Raw genomic sequence first — 21942 nt, 5'->3', positions numbered from 1 at the left:
GACCTTCCGCTACTTTCCTGCAAGGCCAGTTTTTTAATTCATCATCTTCATCTCGGGCAGCAGCTCTACACCATCTTGAGGTTCCATAATGTAATGGATAGCACTCTGCATCCAGCGATCTAAATTCAAATCTAGATGGGACCTGTTTTTTTTTTGCCAGCACAGCACAAAAAAGCTAAAATAGCATTCTATTCCCTTGAAGGCCAGAGAATAACAGTTACTATGGGTTTTCTAGGACCCTCAAGTCCAGCTGCTTCACCCTCAAGTCCACCTGCTTCCATTTGACCAAAACGCTATCTTTCTCCCAGGTGGTCACATCGCTTCTGGTGATGATTCCTATGGGCTAATCGACAGCACTCTGCTATATATTTAGTGCTTTGATTTCCCACTGCGGACGCGCCATTGAATAAAAGAAAACTGTGACTTGATAGGGCTTCTGAAGGATTGCAATGATTAGTACTACACAGAACCGGCAAAGCTGACGTAAGGAAATTCGCTCTAAACCCTCCAGGTGCAACCAGCTTTGCAATAAAAGCCACTGTGAAAGGCATGAAAACACAAGTGGAGAATGCGGGCATCGATCCCGCTACCTCTCGCATGCTAAGCGAGCGCTCTACCATTTGAGCTAATTCCCCTTTTCACAAGCCAAATTGAACATTTTAGACGTGGTCAAAAAAGAAAAAATAGATCACATCTGTTCTGTGGTGGCTTCTTTGCCCTGCCTGCCATTTAGTCGTCAAATTGCCTAGAATAGCGTGCTTTTCTTTTGAAGGCCCTACCTAGTCCTGCTCCAGTAAATGTGTGAGGAGCCCTGCATGCCGAATGACGAGTTACTCAGAAATCAATGCACATTGGCCTTGCCTTGGATGGACCTTCTGCTACTTTCCTGCAAGGCCATTTTTTAATTCATCATCTTCATGTCGGGCAGCAGCTCTATATCATCTTAAGGTTCCATGGTGTAATGGTTAGCACTCTGGACTCTGAATCCAGTGATCCGAGTTCAAATCTCGGTGGGACCTGTTTTTATTTTGCCAGCACCGCACAAAAAAAGTTAAAATAGCATCCTGTTCCCTTGAAGGCCAAAGAATGACACTAACTCTGGGTTTTCCAGCACACTGGTAAGAAAACGGCCGGTTAGCTCAGTTGGTTAGAGCGTGGTGCTAATAACGCCAAGGTCGCGGGTTCGATACCCGTACTGGCCAAATTTTTACTCTCTTATGCCTCAGATGCACTTAAGGGCTCAGCTTGGTCTCACAGACATCCCTGCTGCAGGAAAGCTGTGTCATGGCAGCCGAAATAGCTCAGTTGGGAGAAAGTTAGACTGAAGATCTAAAGGTCCCTGGTTCGATCCCGGGTTTCGGCAAAGCGATGTTGTTGTTCTGTTTTGGGCACAGGGTCAGTTGAATGAAAGTCACCCAAAAAGCCTAGCCGCTTCACCCTTAAGTCCACCTGCTGGTGATCGAATAAAACGCGCCATCGAATAAAAGAAAACTGTTACTTGATAGGGCTTCTGAAGGATTGCAATGATTAGTACTATACAGAACCGGCAAAGCTGACGTAAGGAAATTCGCTCTAAACCCTCCAGGTGCAACCAGCTTTGCAATAAAAGCCAGTGTGAAAGGCATGAAAACAGAAGTGGATAATGCGGGCATCGATCCAGCTACCTCTCTCATGCATGCTAAGCGACCGTTCTACCATTTGAGCTAATTCTCCTTTTCACAAGCCAAATTAAACATTTTAGACGTGGTAAAAAAGAAAAAATAAGATCACATCTGTTCTGTGGTGGCTTCTTTGCCCTGCCTGCCATTTAGTCGTCAAATTGCCTAGAATAGCGTGCTTTTCTTTTGAAGGCCCTACCTAGTCCTGCTCCAGTACATCCTGTTCCCTTGAAGGCCAAAGAATGACACTAACTCTGGGTTTTCCAGCACACTGGTAAGAAAACGGCTGGTTAGCTCAGTTGGTTAGAGGGTGGTGCTAATAACGCCAAGGTCACGGGCTCGATACCCGTACTGGCCAAATTTTTACTCTCTTATGCCTCAGATGCACTTAAGGGCTCAGCTTGGTCTCACAGACATCCCTGCTGCAGGAAAGCTGTGTCATGGCAGCCGAAATAGCTCAGTTGGGAGAGCGTTAGACTGAAGATCTAAAGGTCCCTGGTTCAATCCCGGGTTTCGGCAAAGCAATGTTGTTGTTCTGTTTTGGGCACAGGGTCAGTTGAATGAAAGTCACCCAAAAAGCCTAGCCGCTTCACCCTTAAGTCCACCTGCTTCCATTTGACCAAAACGCTATCTTTCTCCCAGGTGGTCACATCGCTTCTGGTGATGATTCCTATGGCCTAATCGACAGCACTCTGCTATATATTTAGTGCTTTGATTTCCCACTGCGGACGCGCCATCGAATAAAAGAAAACTGTGACTTGATAGGGCTTCTGAAGGATTGCAATGATTAGTACTATACAGAACCGGCAAAGCTGACGTAAGGAAATTCGCTCTAAACCCTCCAGGTGCAACCAGCTTTGCAATAAAAGCCAGTGTGAAAGGCATGAAAACAGAAGTGGATAATGCGGGCATCGATCCAGCTACCTCTCTCATGCATGCTAAGCGACCGTTCTACCATTTAAGCTAATTCCCCTTTTCACAGTCAAAATTGAACATTTTAGACGTGGTCGAAAAAGAAAAAATAATATCACATCTGTTCTGTGGTGGCTTCTTTGCCCTGCCTGCCATTTAGTTGTCAAATTGCCTAGAATGGCGTCCTTTTCTTTTGAAGGCCCTACCTAGTAATGCTCCAGTAAATGTGTGAGGAGCCCTGCATGCCGAATGACGAGTTACTCAGAAATCAATGCACATTGACCTTGCCTTGGATGGACCTTCCGCTACTTTCCTGCAAGGCCAGTTTTTTAATTCATCATCTTCATCTCGGGCAGCAGCTCTACACCATCTTGAGGTTCCATAATGTAATGGATAGCACTCTGCATCCAGCGATCTAAATTCAAATCTAGATGGGACCTGTTTTTTTTGCCAGCACCGCACAAAAAAGCTAAAATAGCATTCTATTCCCTTGAAGGCCAGATAATAACAGTTACTATGGGTTTTCTAGGACCCTCAAGTCCAGCTGCTTCACCCTCAAGTCCACCTGCTTCCATTTGACCAAAACGCTATCTTTCTCCCAGGTGGTCACATCGCTTCTGGTGATGATTCCTATGGGCTAATCGACAGCACTCTGCTATATATTTAGTGCTTTGATTTCCCACTGCGGACGCGCCATTGAATAAAAGAAAACTGTGACTTGATAGGGCTTCTGAAGGATTGCAATGATTAGTACTACACAGAACCGGCAAAGCTGACGTAAGGAAATTCGCTCTAAACCCTCCAGGTGCAACCAGCTTTGCAATAAAAGCCACTGTGAAAGGCATGAAAACACAAGTGGAGAATGCGGGCATCGATCCCGCTACCTCTCACATGATAAGCGAGCGCTCTACCATTTGAGCTAATTCCCCTTTTCACAAGCCAAATTGAACATTTTAGACGTGGTCAAAAAAGAAAAAATAAGATCACATCTGTTCAGTGGTGGCTTCTTTGCCCTGCCTGCCATTTAGTCGTCAAATTGCCTAGAATAGCGTGCTTTTCTTTTGAAGGCCCTACCTAGTCCTGCTCCAGTAAATGTGTGAGGAGCCCTGCATGCCGAATGACGAGTTACTCAGAAATCAATGCACATTGGCCTTGCCTTGGATGGACCTTCGGCTACTTTCCTGCAAGGCCATTTTTTCAATTCATCATCTTCATGTCGGGCAGCAGCTCTATATCATCTTAAGGTTCCATGGTGTAATGGTTAGCACTCTGGACTCTGAATCCAGTGATCCGAGTTCAAATCTCGGTGGGACCTGTTTTTATTTTGCCAGCACCGCACAAAAAAGTTAAAATAGCATCCTGTTCCCTTGAAGGCCAAAGAATGACACTAACTCTGGGTTTTCCAGCACACTGGTAAGAAAACGGCCGGTTAGCTCAGTTGGTTAGAGCGTGGTGCTAATAACGCCAAGGTCGCGGGTTCGATACCCGTACTGGCCAAATTTTTACTCTCTTATGCCTCAGATGCACTTAAGGGCTCAGCTTGGTCTCACAGACATCCCTGCTGCAGGAAAGCTGTGTCATGGCAGCCGAAATAGCTCAGTTGGGAGAGCGTTAGACTGAAGATCTAAAGGTCCCTGGTTCGATCCCGGGTTTCGGCAAAGCAATGTTGTTGTTCTGTTTTGGGCACAGGGTCAGTTGAATGAAAGTCACCCAAAAAGCCTAGCCGCTTCACCCTTAAGTCCACCTGCTTCCATTTGACCAAAACGCTATCTTTCTCCCAGGTGGTCACATCGCTTCTGGTGATGATTCCTATGGCCTAATCGACAGCACTCTGCTATATATTTAGTGCTTTGATTTCCCACTGCGGACGCGCCATCGAATAAAAGAAAACTGTTACTTGATAGGGCTTCTGAAGGATTGCAATGATTAGTACTATACAGAACCGGCAAAGCTGACATAAGGAAATTCGCTCTAAACCCTCCAGGTGCAACCAGCTTTGCAATAAAAGCCAGTGTGAAAGGCATGAAAACAGAAGTGGATAATGCGGGCATCGATCCAGCTACCTCTCTCATGCATGCTAAGCGACCGTTCTACCATTTAAGCTAATTCCCCTTTTCAAAGTCAAAATTGAACATTTGGTCGTGGTCGAAAAAGAAAAAATAATATCACATCTGTTCTGTAGTGGCTTCTTTGCCCTGCCTGCCATTTAGTCGTCAAATTGCCTAGAATGGCGTGCTTTTCTTTTGAAGGCCCTACCTAGTAATGCTTCAGTAAATGTGTGAGGAGCCCTGCATGCCGAATGTCGAGTTACTCAGAAATCAATGCACATTGGCCTTGCCTTGGATGGACCTTCCGCTACTTTCCTGCAAGGCCAGTTTTTTAATTCATCATCTTCATCTCGGGCAGCAGCTCTACACCATCTTGAGGTTCCATAATGTAATGGATAGCACTCTGCATCCAGCGATCTAAATTCAAATCTAGATGGGACCTGTTTTTTTTTTGCCAGCACAGCACAAAAAAGCTAAAATAGCATTCTATTCCCTTGAAGGCCAGAGAATAACAGTTACTATGGGTTTTCTAGGACCCTCAAGTCCAGCTGCTTCACCCTCAAGTCCACCTGCTTCCATTTGACCAAAACGCTATCTTTCTCCCAGGTGGTCACATCGCTTCTGGTGATGATTCCTATGGGCTAATCGACAGCACTCTGCTATATATTTAGTGCTTTGATTTCCCACTGCGGACGCGCCATCGAATAAAAGAAAACTGTGACTTGATAGGGCTTCTGAAGGATTGCAATGATTAGTACTACACAGAACCGGCAAAGCTGACGTAAGGAAATTCGCTCTAAACCCTCCAGGTGCAACCAGCTTTGCAATAAAAGCCAGTGTGAAAGGCATGAAAACACAAGTGGAGAATGCGGGCATCGATCCCGCTACCTCTCGCTTGCGCCTGCAGCATCCCGTCTACAGAGCCAAAGTAAGCCCAAAGTAAGCCCACATGAGCCAATCACGTCTCACCTCGGTGGCTTACTTTTGACCAATAGAGTTTAACCCCTGTGGCTTACTTTTGAGCAATCGCGTTTGTCTTTGTGCTGACGTCATTTCGACCAATCGCGTTTCACTTCAGTGGCTTACTTATGACCAATCGCATTTCTTTTTGCTGTGACGTATTTTTGACCAATCGCATTTTTCCTCGATGGCTTACTTTTGACCAAGCACACGACACTTTTATTATAATCTTCATCTTTGAATCAGGTAAGCCAGATGTAACACTACTTTATTATTAGTTTATTATACTGTGTGTATTTCTGTTAAATGATAAGTTACAATCGACAGCAAGGTAACGTTATAGCAGATGTTTTCTACATAACTTGTAAAACGGTAATGTTTCCCATGATAAATACAGAGCAAAATGTCGCTAGTGATCAGAAAAGGTGGAATCATCACCATTTGGTCAAATGATTAAACAAAATGTTCTGATATTTGTTTAGAATAATAATGCCCCCATATTGGGCCCTTTTATCGCGGTGTACACTCTAAAAAGTTAACATTACTGTATTTAAATGTACAGTTACAGTTACTTATAATGTAATTGCATTAAATACAGAGTTTTTTCTTAAACATTTAATTTAGCAAGTAATTCTATACTTTTAAAATAATTCTATTTTAAGTAAAACGACTGCACAAACTTTAAAAACATTTGAGTTTAACACTTGTTCATGACAATATATGATATATATTTAGTAATTAGATTGTATTTAATTTCATAAATCTATTGTAAAAATATTATAAGCATATATTGTATTTTGTTTATTTTATTACTTGTGTTTTCAGATATATTACACAACAGAATAGTTATATTAAATAGCTGAAGTACAAACATTTTATTTTTGTCTAGTTTTGTTTTGTCTAGGTTTGTTTAGTTTTGTCTAGATTTGTTTAATTTAGAAGTCTTTAGAATTGCATACAAAGACAGTATGTCCAGCTATAGGAGGGCTTTAAAATCTGCCAGGGCTGAGCACCTCCGCAAACTGATAGAAAATAATCATAACAATCCTAGATTCTTATTTAACCATTGCTAAATTAACAAATAATCGGTCATCTTTGGAACAAAACGTTCCACCGCAAATTAGTAGTGATGACTTCATGAATTTTTTCAGTGATAAAATAGAAGGCTTTAGACAGAAAATAGGAGATATTAAACTTTCTGCACCGCCTTATACTTCAGATCCAGTAAACACGCCTCTGAATCTAAATAACCTACAGTGCTTTAAAATCATAGAACAGGAAGAGCTAGACAAAATTATAAATAGCTCTAAATCAGCTACGTGTATATTGGACCCAATTCCAACAAAGTTACTGAAAGAATTGCTACCTGTTATAGGAGAACCTCTTCTTAACATTATCAACTCTTCTTTATCTTTAGGCCATGTTCCAAATCCTTACAAGTTAGCTGTTATTAAACCTATTATTAAGAAACCACAACTGGAACCCAGCAACTTAGCTAATTATAGGCCTATTTCAAACCTTCCATTTATATCTAAAATACTAGAAAAAGTTGTTTCTGCTCAATTATGCTCCTTTCTGCAGACCAACAATGTTTTTGAAGTGTTTCAGTCAGGTTTCAGAGCTCATCACAGTACAGAAACTGCATTAGTGAAAATAACCAACGATTTACTCTTAGCTGCTGACCAAGGGTGCATCTCGCTATTAGTTCTACTCGATCTTAGTGCGGCATTTGACACCATTGACCATGGTATCCTTATTAATCGCTTAAAGTCTACAGGTGTCCAGGGACATGCCCTACAATGGTTTAAGTCATACTTATCTGACCGTTACCAGTTTGTGAATATTAATGGACAGCCTTCACAAATCAGCCCAGTAAAATACGGGGTGCCTCAAGGATCAGTTTTAGGCCCTTTACTGTTTACAATATACATGCTACCCCTGGGAGACATTATTAGAAGACATGGGATCAGCTTTCACTGCTATGCAGATGATACTCAATTATATATTTCAACTAAACCTGACGAGACGTCTAATCTGTCCAAGCTAACTGAGTGTATTAAAGATGTTAAAAACTGGATGACCAACAATTATCTTCTCTTAAACTCAGACAAAACAGAATTATTACTTATTGGGCCTAAATCCTGTACACAGCAGATCTCACAACTCGACCTACAATTAGAGGGATACAAAGTTAGCGTTAGTTCTACTATAAAAGATCTGGGTGTCATATTAGACAGCAATTTAACTTTTAAAAATCATATATCCCATGTCACAAAAACTGCTTTCTTTCATCTGCGAAATATCGCTAAGTTACGAAGTATGCTATCCATCTCAGATGCAGAAAAGCTAGTCCATGCTTTTATGACTTCTAGGCTGGACTACTGTAATGCACTGTTTGCTGGCTGCCCAGCATCCTCTATTAACAAACTTCAATTAGTACAAAATGCAGCTGCCAGAGTTCTTACCAGGTCTAGAAAATTTGATCACATCACCCCAATTTTATCCTCCTTACACTGGCTGCCTGTTAAGTTTCGTATTGAATTTAAAATATTGCTTCTTACATATAAAGCTTTAAATAATCTAGCTCCTGTTTATCTAACCAATCTTCTGTCTCGCTACAATCCAACTCGCTCTTTAAGGTCTCAAAACTCAGGGCTTCTGGTAGTACCTAGAATAGCAAAGTCGAGTAAAGGAGGTCGAGCCTTCTCATTTATAGCTCCTAAACTCTGGAATAGCCTTCCTGATAACGTCCGAGGCTCAGACACACTCTCCCAATTCAAAACTAGATTAAAGACCTATCTGTTCAGTAAAGCATACACTTAGTGCACCACTTAGGGGGCTTCCACACAGGTTATGCATCTTGCTGATATACACTGTGAACATCAGCTACGCTAATTATTTTCTTTATTCTCCATTTCCACCTGGGGATACTCTTCCCGAGGCCCTCAGACTATGCAGAGTCACTGATTCGATCCAAGACCAACGACGAGATGATCCCAAGGTTTCCATATCCTGGACCTGGCCGAATCCTGAGCAGCTACTGCGATGGTCATGGAAGAGTGGAGAACATGAGACTGATTCCTGTGACACTCCAGAGACAGACGAGTCTTTGCTGAGGCCAGCTTCCAGCCTCCGCCACTGAGACTGCAGCTCTGCACAAGACGTTTGGCCAGCGGAGAAATTAAAATGGTCGTGCCCAACTGAGCCTGGTTTCTCTCAAGGTTTTTTTTTTCTTCACTTCCGCCTTTAGTGAAGTTTTTTTTCCCTCTCCGCTGTCGCCACTGGCTTGCATGGTTCGGGATCTGTAGAGGTGCGCATCGTTGGATTTGCTCTTCAGTGTTTGGACTCTCAGTAGTGATTATTAAACCACACTGAACTGAGCTCAACTGAACTGAACTTAAACACTACAAACTGAATTACACTGTTCCTATTTACTGTGACCTTTTATGTGAAGCTGCTTTGACACAATCTACATTGTATAAGCGCTATACAAATAAAGGTGAATTGAATTGAAGTTTTGTCCGATTTTTGACTAAAAATATCCTATAGACAATACTCCTACTTTTGTCCAGTTTTGTTTTGTCAGATTTTGTCTATTTTTGCTTAGTTTTGTCTCATTTTGTTTAGTTTTGTCTGTTTTTGTCTATTTTTGTTTAGTTTTGTTTTGTTTGATTTTGCCTATTTTTGTTTATTTTTGTCTAGTTTTGTTTTGTCTAGGTTTGTTTAGTTTTGTCTAGGTTTGTTTTGTTTTGTCTGATTTTGTCTATTTTGTTTATTTTTGTCTAGTTTTGTTTTGTCTAGGTTTGTTTAGTTTTGTCTAGATTTGTTTAGTTTTGTCCGATTTTTGTCTAGTTTTGTTTAGTTTTGTCTAATTTTGTTTTGTCTGATTTTGTCTACTTTTGTCTAGTTTTGTCTGATTTTGTCTACTTTTGTTTTGTCAGATTTTGTCTATTTTTGTCGTTTTGTTTTTTCAGATTTTGTCTACTTTTGTTTTGTCTGATTTTGTCTAGATGCGTTTTGTCTGATTTTGTCTACTTTTGTCTAGTTTTGTTTTGTCTGATTTTGTCTATTTTTGTTTAGTTTTGTTTTGTTTGATTTTGTCTATTTTTGTTATTTTGTCTAGTTTTGTTTGTCTAGGTTTGTTTAGTTTTGTCTAGGTTTGTTTTGTTTTGTCTGATTTTGTCTATTTTTGTTTATTTTTGTCTAGTTTTGTTTTGTCTAGGTTTGTTTAGTTTTGTCTAGATTTGTTTAGTTTTGTCAGATTTTTGTCTAGTTTTGTTTAGTTTTGTCTAATTTTGTTTTGTCTGATTTTGTCTACTTTTGTCAGATTTTGTCTATTTTTGTAGTTTTGTTTTGTCAGATTTTGTCTACTGTTGTTTTGTCAATTTTTTTCTACTTTTGTTTTGTCTGATTTGTCTAGATGCGTTTTGTCTGATTTTGTCTACTTTTGTCTAGTTTTGTTTTGTCTGATTTTGTCTAGTTTTGTTTAGTTTTGTCTGATTTAGTTTTGTCTGATTTTGTCTAGTTTTGTTTTGTCTGATTTTGTCTATTTTTGTTTATTTTTGTCTAGTTTTGTTTTGTCTAGGTTTGTTTAGTTTTGTCTAGATTTGTTTAGTTTTGTCCAATTTTTGTCTAGTTTTGTTTAGTTTTGTCTAATTTTGTTTTGTCTGATTTTGTCTAGTTTTGTCTGATTTTGTCTAGTTTTGTTTTGTCTGATTTTGCCAGTTTTTTTTATTTTTGTCTAGTTTTGGTTTGTCTAGGTTTGTTTAGTTTTGTCTAGATTTGTTTAGTTTTGTCCAATTTTTGTCTAGTTTTGTTTAGTTTTGTCTAATTTTATTTTGTCTGATTTTGTCTAGTTTTGTCTGATTTTGTCTACTTTTGTTTTGTCAGATTTTGTCTATTTTTGTAGTGTTGTTTTGTCAGATTTTGTCTACTTTTGTTTTGTCTGATTTGTCTAGATGCGTTTTGTCTGATTTTGTCTACTTTTGTCTAGTTTTGTTTTGTCTGATTTTGTCTAGTTTTGTTTCGTTTTGTTTAGTTTTGTCTGATTTTGTCTATTTTTGTCCGATTTGTCTATTTTGTCTAGTTTTTGTTAGTTTTGTCTGATTTAGTTTTGTCTGATTTTGTCTACTTTTGTCTAGTTTTGTTTGTCTGATTTGTCTATTTTTGTTTATTTTTGTCTAGTTTTGTTTTGTCTAGGTTTGTTTAGTTTTGTCTAGATTTGTTTAGTTTTGTCCGATTTTTGTCTAGTTTTGTTTAGTTTTGTCTAATTTAGTTTTGTCTGATTTTGTCTACTTTTATCTAGTTTTGTCTGATTTTGTCTACTTTTGTTTTGTCAGATTTTGTCTATTTTTGTTGTTTTGTTTTGTCAGATTTTGTCTACTTTTGTTTTGTCAAATTTTTTCTACTTTTGTTTTGTCTGATTTTGTCTAGATGCGTTTTGTCTGATTTTTTCTACTTTTGTCTAGTTTTGTTTTGTCTGATTTTGTCTATTTTTGTTTAGTCTTGTTTTGTTCGATTTTGTCTGTTTTTGTGTATTTTTGTCTAGTTTTGTTTTGTCTAGGTTTGTTTAGTTTTGTCTAGGTTTGTTTTGTTTTGTCTGATTTTGTCTATTTTTGTTTATTTTTGTCTATTTTGTTTTGTCTAGGTTTGTTTAGTTTTGTCTAGATTTGTTAAGTTTTGTCCGATTTTTGTCTAAAAATATCCTATAGACAATACTCCTACTTTTGTCCAGTTTTGTTTTGTCAGATTTTGTCTATTTTTGCTTAGTTTTGTCTCATTTTGTTTAGTTTTGTCTGTTTTTGTCTATTTTTGTTTAGTTTTGTTTTGTTTGATTTTGCCTATTTTTGTTTATTTTTGTCTAGTTTTGTTTTGTCTAGGTTTGTTTAGTTTTGTCTAGGTTTGTTTTGTTTTGTCTGATTTTGTCTATTTTTGTTTATTTTTGTCTAGTTTTGTTTTGTCTAGGTTTGTTTAGTTTTGTCTAGATTTGTTTAGTTTTGTCCGATTTTTGTCTAGTTTTGTTTAGTTTTGTCTAATTTGTTTTGTCTGATTTTGTCTACTTTTGTCTAGTTTTGTCTGATTTTGTCTACTTTTGTTTTGTCAGATTTTGTCTATTTTTGTCTAGTTTTGTTTTGTCAGATTTTGTCTACTTTTGTTTTGTCTGATTTTGTCTAGATGCGTTTTGTCTGATTTTGTCTACTTTTGTCTAGTTTTGTTTTGTCTGATTTTGTCTAGTTTTGTTTAGTTTTGTCTGATTTAGTTTTGTCTGATTTTGTCTAGTTTTGTTTTGTCTGATTTTGTCTATTTTTGTTTATTTTTGTCTAGTTTTGTTTTGTCTAGGTTTGTTTAGTTTTTTCTAGATTTGTTTAATTTTGTTCAATTTTTGTCTAGTTTTGTTTAGTTTTGTCTAATTTTGTTTTGTCTGATTTTGTCTAGTTTTGTCTGATTTTGTCTACTTTTGTTTTGTCAGATTTTGTCTATTTTTGTAGTGTTTGTTTTGTCAGATTTTGTCTACTTTTGTTTTGTCTGATTTTGTCTAGATGCGTTTTGTCTGATTTTGTCTACTTTTGTCTAGTTTTGTTTTGTCTGATTTTGTCTAGTTTTGTTTCGTTTTGTTTAATTTTGTCTGATTTTGTCTATTTTTGTCCGATTTTGTCTATTTTTGCCTAGTTTTGTTTAGTTTTGTCTGATTTAGTTTTGTCTGATTTTGTCTACTTTTGTCTAGTTTTGTTTGTCTGATTTTGTCTATTTTTGTTTATTTTTGTCTAGTTTTGTTTTGTCTAGGTTTTGTTTAGTTTTGTCTAGATTTGTTTATTTTGTCCGATTTTTGTCTAGTTTGTTTAGTTTTGTCTAATTTTGTTTTGTTCCTGATTTTGTCTACTTTTATATAGTTTCGTTGATTTTGTCTACTTGTTTTGTCAGATTTTGTCTATTTTGTCGTTTTGTTTTGTCAGATTTGTCTACTGTTTTTTTGTCTGATTTTTGTCTCGATGCCGTTTTGTCTGATTTTGTCTACTTTTGTCTAGTTTTTGTTTTTGTCTGATTTTGTCTAGTTTGTTGATTTAGTTTTTGTCTGATTTGTCCACTTTTGTCTAGTTTTGTTTTGTCTGATTTTGTCTATTTTTGTTTATTTTTGTCTAGTTTTGTTTTGTCGATGGTTGTTTTAGTTTTGTCTAGATTTGTTTAGTTTTGGTCGAATTTTTGTCTAGTTTTGTTTATTTTTGTCTAGTTTTGTTTTGTCTAGGTTTGTTTAGTTTTGTCTAGATTTGTTTAGTTTTGTCCGATTTTTGTCTAAAAATATCCTATAGACAATACTCCTACTTTTGTCCAGTTTTGTTTTGTCAGATTTTGTCTATTTTTGCTTAGTTTTGTCTCATTTTGTTTAGTTTTGTCTGTTTTTGTCTATTTTTGTTTAGTTTTGTTTTGTTTGATTTTGCGTATTTTTGTTTAGTTTTGTCTAGTTTTCTTTTGTCTAGGTTTGTTTAGTTTTGTCTAGGTTTGTTTTGTTTTGTCTGATTTTGTCTATTTTTGTCTAGTTTGTTTTGTCTAGGTTGTTTAGTTTTGTCTAGATTTGTTTAGTTTTGTCCGATTTTTTGTCTAGTTTTGTTTAGTTTTGTCTAATTTTGTTTTGTCTGATTTTGTCTACTTTTGTCTAGTTTTGTCTGATTTTGTCTACTTTTGTTTTGTCAGATTTTGTCTATTTTTGTCGTTTTGTTTTTTCAGATTTTGTCTACTTTTGTTTTGTCTGATTTTGTCTAGATGCGTTTTGTCTGATTTTGTCTACTTTTGTCTAGTTTTGTTTTGTCTGATTTTGTCTATTTTGTTTAGTTTTGTTTTGTTTGATTTTGTCTATTTTTGTTTATTTTGTCTAGTTTTGTTTTGTCTAGGTTTGTTTAGTTTTGTCTAGGTTTGTTTTGTTTTGTCTGATTTTGTCTATTTTTGTTTATTTTTGTCTAGTTTTGTTTTGTCTAGGTTTGTTTAGTTTAGTCTAGATTTGTTTAGTTTTGTCAGATTTTTGTCTAGTTTTGTTTAGTTTTGTCTAATTTTGTTTTGTCTGATTTTGTCTACTTTTGTCAGATTTTGTCTATTTTTGTAGTTTTGTTTTGTCAGATTTTGTCTACTGTTGTTTTGTCAATTTTTTTCTACTTTTGTTTTGTCTGATTTTGTCTAGATGCGTTTTGTCTGATTTTGTCTACTTTTGTCTAGTTTTGTTTTGTCTGATTTTGTCTAGTTTTGTTTAGTTTTGTCTGATTTAGTTTTGTCTGATTTTGTCTAGTTTTGTTTTGTCTGATTTTGTCTATTTTTGTTTATTTTTGTCTAGTTTTGTTTTGTCTAGGTTTGTTTAGTTTTGTCTAGATTTGTTTAATTTTGTTCAATTTTTGTCTAGTTTTGTTTAGTTTTGTCTAATTTTGTTTTGTCTGATTTTGTTTAGTTTTGTCTGATTTTGTCTAGTTTTGTTTTGTCTGATTTTGTCTATTTTTGTTTATTTTTGTCTAGTTTTGTTTTGTCTAGGTTTGTTTAGTTTTTTCTAGATTTGTTTAATTTTGTTCAATTTTTGTCTAGTTTTGTTTAGTTTTGTCTAATTTTGTTTTGTCTGATTTTGTCTGTTTTGTCTGATTTTGTCTACTTTTGTTTTGTCAGATTTTGTCTATTTTTGTAGTGTTGTTTTGTCAGATTTTGTCTACTTTTGTTTTGTCTGATTTTGTCTAGATGCGTTTTGTCTGATTTTGTCTACTTTTGTCTAGTTTTGTTTTGTCTGATTTTGTCTAGTTTTGTTTCGTTTTGTTTAATTTTGTCTGATTTTGTCTATTTTTGTCCGATTTTGTCTATTTTTGCCTAGTTTTGTTTAGTTTTGTCTGATTTAGTTTTGTCTGATTTTGTCTACTTTTGTCTAGTTTTGTTTTGTCTGATTTTGTCTATTTTTGTTTATTTTTGTCTAGTTTTGTTTTGTCTAGGTTTGTTTAGTTTTGTCTAGATTTGTTTAGTTTTGTCCGATTTTTGTCTAGTTTTGTCTAATTTAGTTTTGTCTGATTTTGTCTACTTTTATCTAGTTTTGTCTGATTTTGTCTACTTTTGTTTTGTCAGATTTTGTCTATTTTTGTTGTTTTGTTTTGTCAGATTTTGTCTACTTTTGTTTTGTCTGATTTTGTCTAGATGCGTTTTGTCTGATTTTTTCTACTTTTGTCTAGTTTTGTTTTGTCTGATTTTGTCTAGTTTTGTTTAGTTTTGTCTGATTTAGTTTTGTCTGATTTTGTCCACTTTTGTCTAGTTTTGTTTTGTCTGATTTTGTCTATTTTTGTTTATTTTTGTCTAGTTTTGTTTTGTCTAGGTTTGTTTAGTTTTGTCTAGATTTGTTTAGTTTTGTCCGATTTTTGTCTAGTTTTGTTTATTTTTGTCTAGTTTTGTTTTGTCTAGGTTTGTTTAGTTTTGTCTAGATTTGTTAAGTTTTGTCCGATTTTTGTCTAAAAATATCCTATAGACAATACTTCTACTTTTGTCCAGTTTTGTTTTGTCAGATTTTGTCTATTTTTGCTTAGTTTTGTCTCATTTTGTTTAGTTTTGTCTGTTTTTGTCTATTTTTGTTTAGTTTTGTTTTGTTTGATTTTGCCTATTTTTGTTTATTTTTGTCTAGTTTTGTTTTGTCTAGGTTTGTTTAGTTTCGTCTAGGTTTGTTTTGTTTTGTCTGATTTTGTCTATTTTTGTTTATTTTTGTCTAGTTTTGTTTTGTCTAGGTTTGTTTAGTTTTGTCTAGATTTGTTTAGTTTTTGTCCGATTTTTGTCTAGTTTTGTTTATTCTTGTCTAGTTGTTTTGTCTGATTTGTCTACTTTTGTCTAGCTTTTGTCTGATTTTGTCTACTTTTGTTTTGTCAGATTTTGTCTATTTTTGTCGTTTTGTTTTTTCAGATTTTGTCTACTTTTGTTTTGTCTGATTTTGTCTAGATGCGTTTTGTCTGATTTTGTCTACTTTTGTCTAGTTTTGTTTGTCTGATTTTGTCTATTTTTTGTTTAGTTTTGTTTTGTTTGATTTTGTCTATTTTTGTTTATTTTTGTCTAGTTTTGTTTAGTTTTGTTTCGTCTGATTTTGTCTATTTTTGTTTATTTTTGTCTAGTTTTGTTTTGTCTAGGTTTGTTTAGTTTTGTCTAGATTTGTTAGTTTTGTCCCGATTTTTTGTCTAGTTTTGTTTAGTTTTGTTCTAATTTGTTTTGTCTGATTTTGTCTACTTTTGTCTGTTTTTGTCTAGTTTTGTTTTGTCAGATTTTGTCTATTTTTGTCATTTTGTTTTTTCAGATTTTGTCTACTTTTGTTTTGTCTGATTTTGTCTAGATGCGTTTTGTCTGATTTTGTCTACTTTTGTCTAGTTTTGTTTTGTCTGATTTTGTCTATGTTTGTTAGTTTTGTTTTGTTTGATTTTGTCTATTTTTGTTTATTTTTTGTCTAGTTTTGTTTTGTCTAGGTTTGTTTAGTTTTGTCTAGGTTTGTTTTGTTTGTCTGATTTTGTCTATTTTTGTTTATTTTTGTCTAGTTTTGTTTTGTCTAGGTTTGTTTAGTTTTGTCTAGTTTTGTTTAGTTTTGTCTAATTTTGTTTTGTCAGATTTTGTCTACTTTTGTCTGATTTTGTCTACTTTTGTTTTGTCAGATTTTGTCTATTTTTGTAGTTTTGTTTTGTCAGATTTTGTCTACTGTTGTTTTGTCAATTTTTTTCTACTTTTGTTTTGTCTGATTTTGTCTAGATGCGTTTTGTCTGATTTTGTCTACTTTTGTCTAGTTTTGTTTTGTCTGATTTTGTCTAGTTTTGTTTAGTTTTGTCTGATTTAGTTTTGTCTGATTTTGTCTACTTTTGTCTAGTTTTGTTTTGTCTGATTTTGCCAGTTTTTTTTATTTTTGTCTAGTTTTGGTTTGTCTAGGTTTGTTTAGTTTGTCTAGATTTGTTTAGTTTTGTCCAATTTTTGTCTAGTTTTGTTTAGTTTTGTCTAATTTTATTTTGTCTGATTTTGTCTAGTTTTGTCTGATTTTGTCTACTTTTGTTTTGTCAGATTTTGTCTATTTTTGTAGTGTTGTTTTGTCAGATTTTGTCTACTTTTGTTTTGTCTGATTTTGTCTAGATGCGTTTTGTCTGATTTTGTCTACTTTTGTCTAGTTTTGTTTTGTCTGATTTTGTCTAGTTTGTTTCGTTTTGTTTAGTTTTGTCTGATTTTGTCTATTTTTGTCCGATTTTGTCTATTTTTGTCTAGTTTTGTTTAGTTTTGTCTGATTTAGTTTTGTCTGATTTTGTCTATTTTTGTTTATTTTTGTCTAGTTTTGTTTTGTCTAGGTTTGTTTAGTTTTGTCTAGATTTGTTTAGTTTTGTCCGATTTTTGTCTAGTTTTGTTTTGTCTAAATTTGACTACTTTTGTTTTGTCAGATTTTGTCTATTTTTGTCGTTTTGTTTTGTCAGATTTTGTCTACTTTTGTTTTGTCAAATTTTTTCTACTTTTGTTTTGTCTGATTTTGTCTAGATGCGTTTTGTCTGATTTTGTCCACTTTTGTCTAGTTTTGTTTTGTCTGTTTGTTTAGTTTTGTCTAGATTTGTTTAGTTTTGTCCGATTTTTGTCTAGTTTTGTTTATTTTTGTCTAGTTTTGTTTTGTCTAGGTTTGTTTAGTTTTGTCTAGATTTGTTTAGTTTTGTCCGATTTTTGTCTTAAAATACCCTATAGACAATACTCCTACTTTTGTCTAGTTTAGTTTTGTCTGATTTTGTCTATTTTTGTTTAGTTTTGTTTTTTTTGATTTTGCCTATTTTTGTTTATTTTTGTCTAGTTTTGTTTTGTCTAGGTTTGTTTAGTTTTGTCTAGGTTTGTTTTGTTTTGTCTGATTTTGTCTATTTTTGTTTATTTTTGTCTAGTTTTGTTTTGTCTAGGTTTGTTTAGTTTTGTCTAGGTTTGTTTTGTTTTGTCTGATTTTGTCTATTTTTGTTTATTTTTGTCTAGTTTTGTTTTGTCTAGGTTTGTTTAGTTTTGTCTAGATTTGTTTAGTTTTGTCCGATTTTTGTCTAGTTTTGTTTAGTTTTGTCTAATTTTGTTTTGTCTGATTTTGTCTACTTTTGTCTAGTTTTGTCTGATTTTGTCTACTTTTGTTTTGTCAGATTTTGTCTATTTTTGTCGTTTTGTTTTGTCAGATTTTGTCTACTTTTGTTTTGTCGGATTTTGTCTAGATGCGTTTTGTCTGATTTTGTCTACTTTTGTCTAGTTTTGTTTTGTCTTATTTTGTCTATTTTTGTTTAGTCTTGTTTTGTTCGATTTTGTCTGTTTTTGTGTATTTTTGTCTAGTTTTGTTTTGTCTAGGTTTGTTTAGTTTTGTCTAGGTTTTTTTTTGTTTGTCTGATTTTGTCTATTTTTGTTTATTTTTGTCTATTTTTGTTTTGTCTAGGTTTGTTTAGTTTTGTCTAGATTTGTTTAGTTTTGTCCGATTTTTGTCTAGTTTTGTTTAGTTTTGTCTAGTTTTGTTTTGTCTGATTTTGTCTACTTTTGTCTGATTTTGTCTACTTTGTTTTGTCAGATTTTGTCTACTTTTGTTTTGTCAGATTTTGTCTGCTGTTGTTTTGTCAATTTTTTTCTACTTTTGTTTTGTCTGATTTTGTCTAGATGCGTTTTGTCTGATTTTGTCTAATTTTGTCGTTTTGTTTTGTCAGATTTTGTCTACTTTTGTTTTGTCAAATTTTTTCTACTTTTGTTTTGTCTGATTTTGTCTAGATGCGTTTTGTCTGATTTTGTCTATTTTTGTCTAGATGCGTTTTGTCTGATTTTGTCTACTTTTGTCTAGTTTTGTTTTGTCTGATTTTGTCTAGTTTTGTTTAGTTTTGTCTGATTTAGTTTTGTCTGATTTTGTCCACTTTTGTCTAGTTTTGTTTTGTCTGATTTTGTCTATTTTTGTTTATTTTTGTCTAGTTTTGTTTTGTCTAGGTTTGTTTAGTTGTGTCTAGATTTGTTTAGTTTTGTCCGATTTTTGTCTAGTTTTGTTTATTTTTGTCTAATTTGTTTTGTCTAGGTTTATTTAGTTTTGTCTAGATTTGATAAGTTTTGTCCGATTTTTGTCTAAAAATATCCTATAGACAATACTTCTACTTTTGTCCAGTTTTGTTTTGTCAGATTTTGTCTATTTTTGCTTAGTTTTGTCTCATTTTGTTTAGTTTTGTCTGTTTTTGTCTATTTTTGTTTAGTTTTGTTTTGTTTGATTTTGCCTATTTTTGTTTATTTTTGTCTAGTTTTGTTTTGTCTAGGTTTGTTTAGTTTCGTCTAGGTTTGTTTTGTTTTGTCTGATTTTGTCTATTTTTGTTTATTTTGTCTAGTTTTGTTTTGTCTAGGTTTGTTTAGTTTTGTCTAGATTTGTTTAGTTTTGTCCGATTTTTGTCTAGTTTTGTTTATTTTGTCTAATTTAGTTTTGTCTGATTTTGTCTACTTTTGTCTAGTTTTGTCTGATTTTGTCTAGGTTTGTTTTGTCAGATTTTGTCTATTTTTGTCATTTTGTTTTTTCAGATTTTGTCTACTTTTGTTTTGTCTGATTTTGTCTAGATGCGTTTTGTCTGATTTTGTCTACTTTTGTCTAGTTTTGTTTTGTCTGATTTTGTCTATGTTTGTTTAGTTTTGTTTTGTTTGATTTTGTCTATTTTTGTTTATTTTTGTCTAGTTTTGTTTTGTCTAGGTTTGTTTAGTTTTGTCTAGGTTTGTTTTGTTTTGTCTGATTTTGTCTATTTTTGTTTATTTTTGTCTAGTTATGTTTTGTCTAGGTTTGTTTAGTTTTGTCTAGATTTGTTTAGTTTTGTCCGATTTTTGTCTAGTTTTGTTTAGTTTTGTCTAATTTTGTTTTGTCAGATTTTGTCTACTTTTGTCTGATTTTGTCTACTTTTGTTTTGTCAGATTTTGTCTATTTTTGTAGTTTTGTTTTGTCAGATTTTGTCTACTGTTGTTTTGTCAATTTTTTTCTACTTTTGTTTTGTCTGATTTTGTCTAGATGCGTTTTGTCTGATTTTGTCTACTTTTGTCTAGTTTTGTTTTGTCTGATTTTGTCTAGTTTTGTTTAGTTTTGTCTGATTTAGTTTTGTCTGATTTTGTCTACTTTTGTCTAGTTTTGTTTTGTCTGATTTTGCCAGTTTTTTTATTTTTGTCTAGTTTTGGTTTGTCTAGGTTTCTTTAGTTTTGTCTAGATTTGTTTAGTTTTGTCCGATTTTTGTCTAGTTTTGTTTAGTTTTGTCTAATTTTGTTTTGTCTGATTTTGTCTAGTTTTGTCTGATTTTGTCTACTTTGTTTTGTCAGATTTTGTCAATTTTTTTAGTGTTGTTTTGTCAGATTTTGTCTACTTTTGTTTTGTCTGATTTTGTCAAGATGCGTTTTGTCTGATTTTGTCTACTTTTGTCTAGTTTTGTTTTGTCTGATTTTGTTTTTTTTTTTTTTTGTTTAGTTTTGTTTTGTTTGATTTTGTCTATTTTTGTTTATTTTTGTCTAGTTTTGTTTTGTCTAGGTTGTTTAGTTTTGTCTAGGTTTGTTTTGTTTTGTCTGATTTTGTCTATTTTTGTTTATTTTTGTCTAGTTTTGTTTTGTCTAGGTTTGTTTAGTTTTGTCTAGATTTGTTAAGTTTTGTCCGATTTTTTTCTAGTTTTGTTTAGTTTTGTCTAATTTTGTTTTGTCTGATTTTGTCTACTTTTGTCTGATTTTGTCTACTTTTGTTTTGTCAGATTTTGTCTATTTTTGTTTTGTGTGATTTTGTCTAGATGCGTTTTGTCTGATTTTGTCCACTTTGTCTAGTTTTGTTTGTCTGATTTTGTCTATTTTTGTTTAGTTTTGTCTAGTTTTGTTTTGTCTGTGTTTGTTTAGTTTTTGTCTAGATTTGTTTATTTTTGTCCGATGTTTGTCTAAAAATATCCTATAGACAATACTCCTAACTTTGTCTAGTTTTGTTTTGTCAGATTTTGTGCCTATTTTGCTAGTTTTGTCTACATTTGTTTAGTTTTTGTCTGTTTTTGTCTATTTTTGTTTAGTTTTTGTTTTGTTTGATTTTGCCTATTTTTGTTTATTTTTTGTCTAGTTTTGTTTTGTCTAGGTTTGTTTAGTTTTTGTCCTAGGTTTGTTTTGTTTTGTCTGATTTTGTCTATTTTTGTTTATTTTTGTCTAGTTTTGTTTTGTCTAGGTTTGTTTAGTTTTGTCTAGATTTGTTTAGTTTTGTCCGATTTTTGTCTAGTTTTGTTTAGTTTTGTCTAATTTTGTTTTGTCTGATTTTGTCTACTTTTGTCTAGTTTTGTCTGATTTTGTCTACTTTTGTTTTGTCAGATTTTGTCTATTTTTGTCGTTTTGTTTTGTCAGATTTTGTCTACTTTTGTTTTGTCTGATTTTGTCTAGATGCGTTTTGTCTGATTTTGTCCACTTTTGTCTAGTTTGTTTTGTCTGATTTTGTCTATTTTTGTTTATTTTTGTCTAGTTTTGTTTTGTCTGTGTTTGTTTAGTTTTGTCTAGATTTGTTTAGTTTTGTCCGATTTTTGTCTAAAAATATCCTATAGACAATACTCCTACTTTTGTCTAGTTTTGTTTTGTCAGATTTTGTCTATTTTTGCTTAGTTTTGTCTCATTTTGTTTAGTTTTGTCTGTTTTTGTCTATTTTTGTTTAGTTTTGTTTTGTTTGATTTTGCCTATTTTTGTTTATTTTTGTCTAGTTTTGTTTTGTCTAGGTTTGTTTAGTTTTGTCTAGGTTTGTTTTGTTTTGTCTGATTTTGTCTATTTTTGTTTATTTTTGTCTAGTTTTGTTTTGTCTAGGTTTGTTTAGTTTTGTCTAGATTTGTTTAGTTTTGTCCGATTTTTGTCTAGTTTTGTTTAGTTTTGTCTAATTTTGTTTTGTCTGATTTTGTCTACTTTTGTCTAGTTTTGTCTGATTTTGTCTACTTTTGTTTTGTCAGATTTTGTCTATTTTTGTCGTTTTGTTTTGTCAGATTTTGTCTACTTTTGTTTTGTCTGATTTTGTCTAGATGCGTTTTGTCTGATTTTGTCTACTTTTGTCTATTTTTGTTTATTTTTGTCTAGTTTTGTTTTGTCTAGGTTTGTTTAGTTTTGTCTAGATTTGTTTAGTTTTGTCCGATTTTTGTCTAGTTTTGTTTTGTCTAAATTTGACTACTTTTGTTTTGTCAGATTTTGTCTATTTTTGTCGTTTTGTTTTGTCTGATTTTGTCTACTTTTGTCTAGTTTTGTTTTGTCTGTTTGTTTAGTTTTGTCTAGATTTGTTTAGTTTTGTCCGATTTTTGTCTAGTTTTGTTTATTTTTGTCTAGTTTTGTTTTGTCTAGGTTTGTTTAGTTTTGTCTAGATTTGTTTAGTTTTGTCCGATTTTTGTCTAGTTTTGTTTATT

The 21942-nt window shown here is 33.3% G+C and overlaps 1 protein-coding gene and 9 non-coding genes across 10 annotated transcripts in view; 8 read left to right on the top strand and 2 right to left on the bottom strand.

The window, feature by feature from the left end:
* LOC130222028 (NLR family CARD domain-containing protein 3-like) overlaps positions 1-21942 on the bottom strand; it is a 503712-nt gene that overhangs the window by 97867 nt on the left and 383903 nt on the right.
* Positions 563-635, bottom strand: trnaa-agc (transfer RNA alanine (anticodon AGC)). Its single transcript has one exon. It is a non-coding gene; the product is annotated as a tRNA-Ala (tRNA).
* On the top strand, positions 948-1019 carry trnaq-cug (transfer RNA glutamine (anticodon CUG)). Its single transcript has one exon. It is a non-coding gene; the product is annotated as a tRNA-Gln (tRNA).
* trnai-aau (transfer RNA isoleucine (anticodon AAU)) lies at positions 1129-1202 on the top strand. Its single transcript has one exon. It is a non-coding gene; the product is annotated as a tRNA-Ile (tRNA).
* Positions 1291-1363, top strand: trnaf-gaa (transfer RNA phenylalanine (anticodon GAA)). The gene has a single exon. It is a non-coding gene; the product is annotated as a tRNA-Phe (tRNA).
* Positions 1943-2016, top strand: trnai-aau (transfer RNA isoleucine (anticodon AAU)). The gene has a single exon. It is a non-coding gene; the product is annotated as a tRNA-Ile (tRNA).
* trnaf-gaa (transfer RNA phenylalanine (anticodon GAA)) lies at positions 2105-2177 on the top strand. Its single transcript has one exon. It is a non-coding gene; the product is annotated as a tRNA-Phe (tRNA).
* On the top strand, positions 3814-3885 carry trnaq-cug (transfer RNA glutamine (anticodon CUG)). The gene has a single exon. It is a non-coding gene; the product is annotated as a tRNA-Gln (tRNA).
* trnai-aau (transfer RNA isoleucine (anticodon AAU)) lies at positions 3994-4067 on the top strand. The gene has a single exon. It is a non-coding gene; the product is annotated as a tRNA-Ile (tRNA).
* On the top strand, positions 4156-4228 carry trnaf-gaa (transfer RNA phenylalanine (anticodon GAA)). Its single transcript has one exon. It is a non-coding gene; the product is annotated as a tRNA-Phe (tRNA).

Source organism: Danio aesculapii, chromosome 4 (assembly GCF_903798145.1).
Source record: "Danio aesculapii chromosome 4, fDanAes4.1, whole genome shotgun sequence".
Classification (NCBI taxonomy): domain Eukaryota; kingdom Metazoa; phylum Chordata; class Actinopteri; order Cypriniformes; family Danionidae; genus Danio; species Danio aesculapii.
This window is presented reverse-complemented; position numbering and strand designations above follow the sequence as displayed.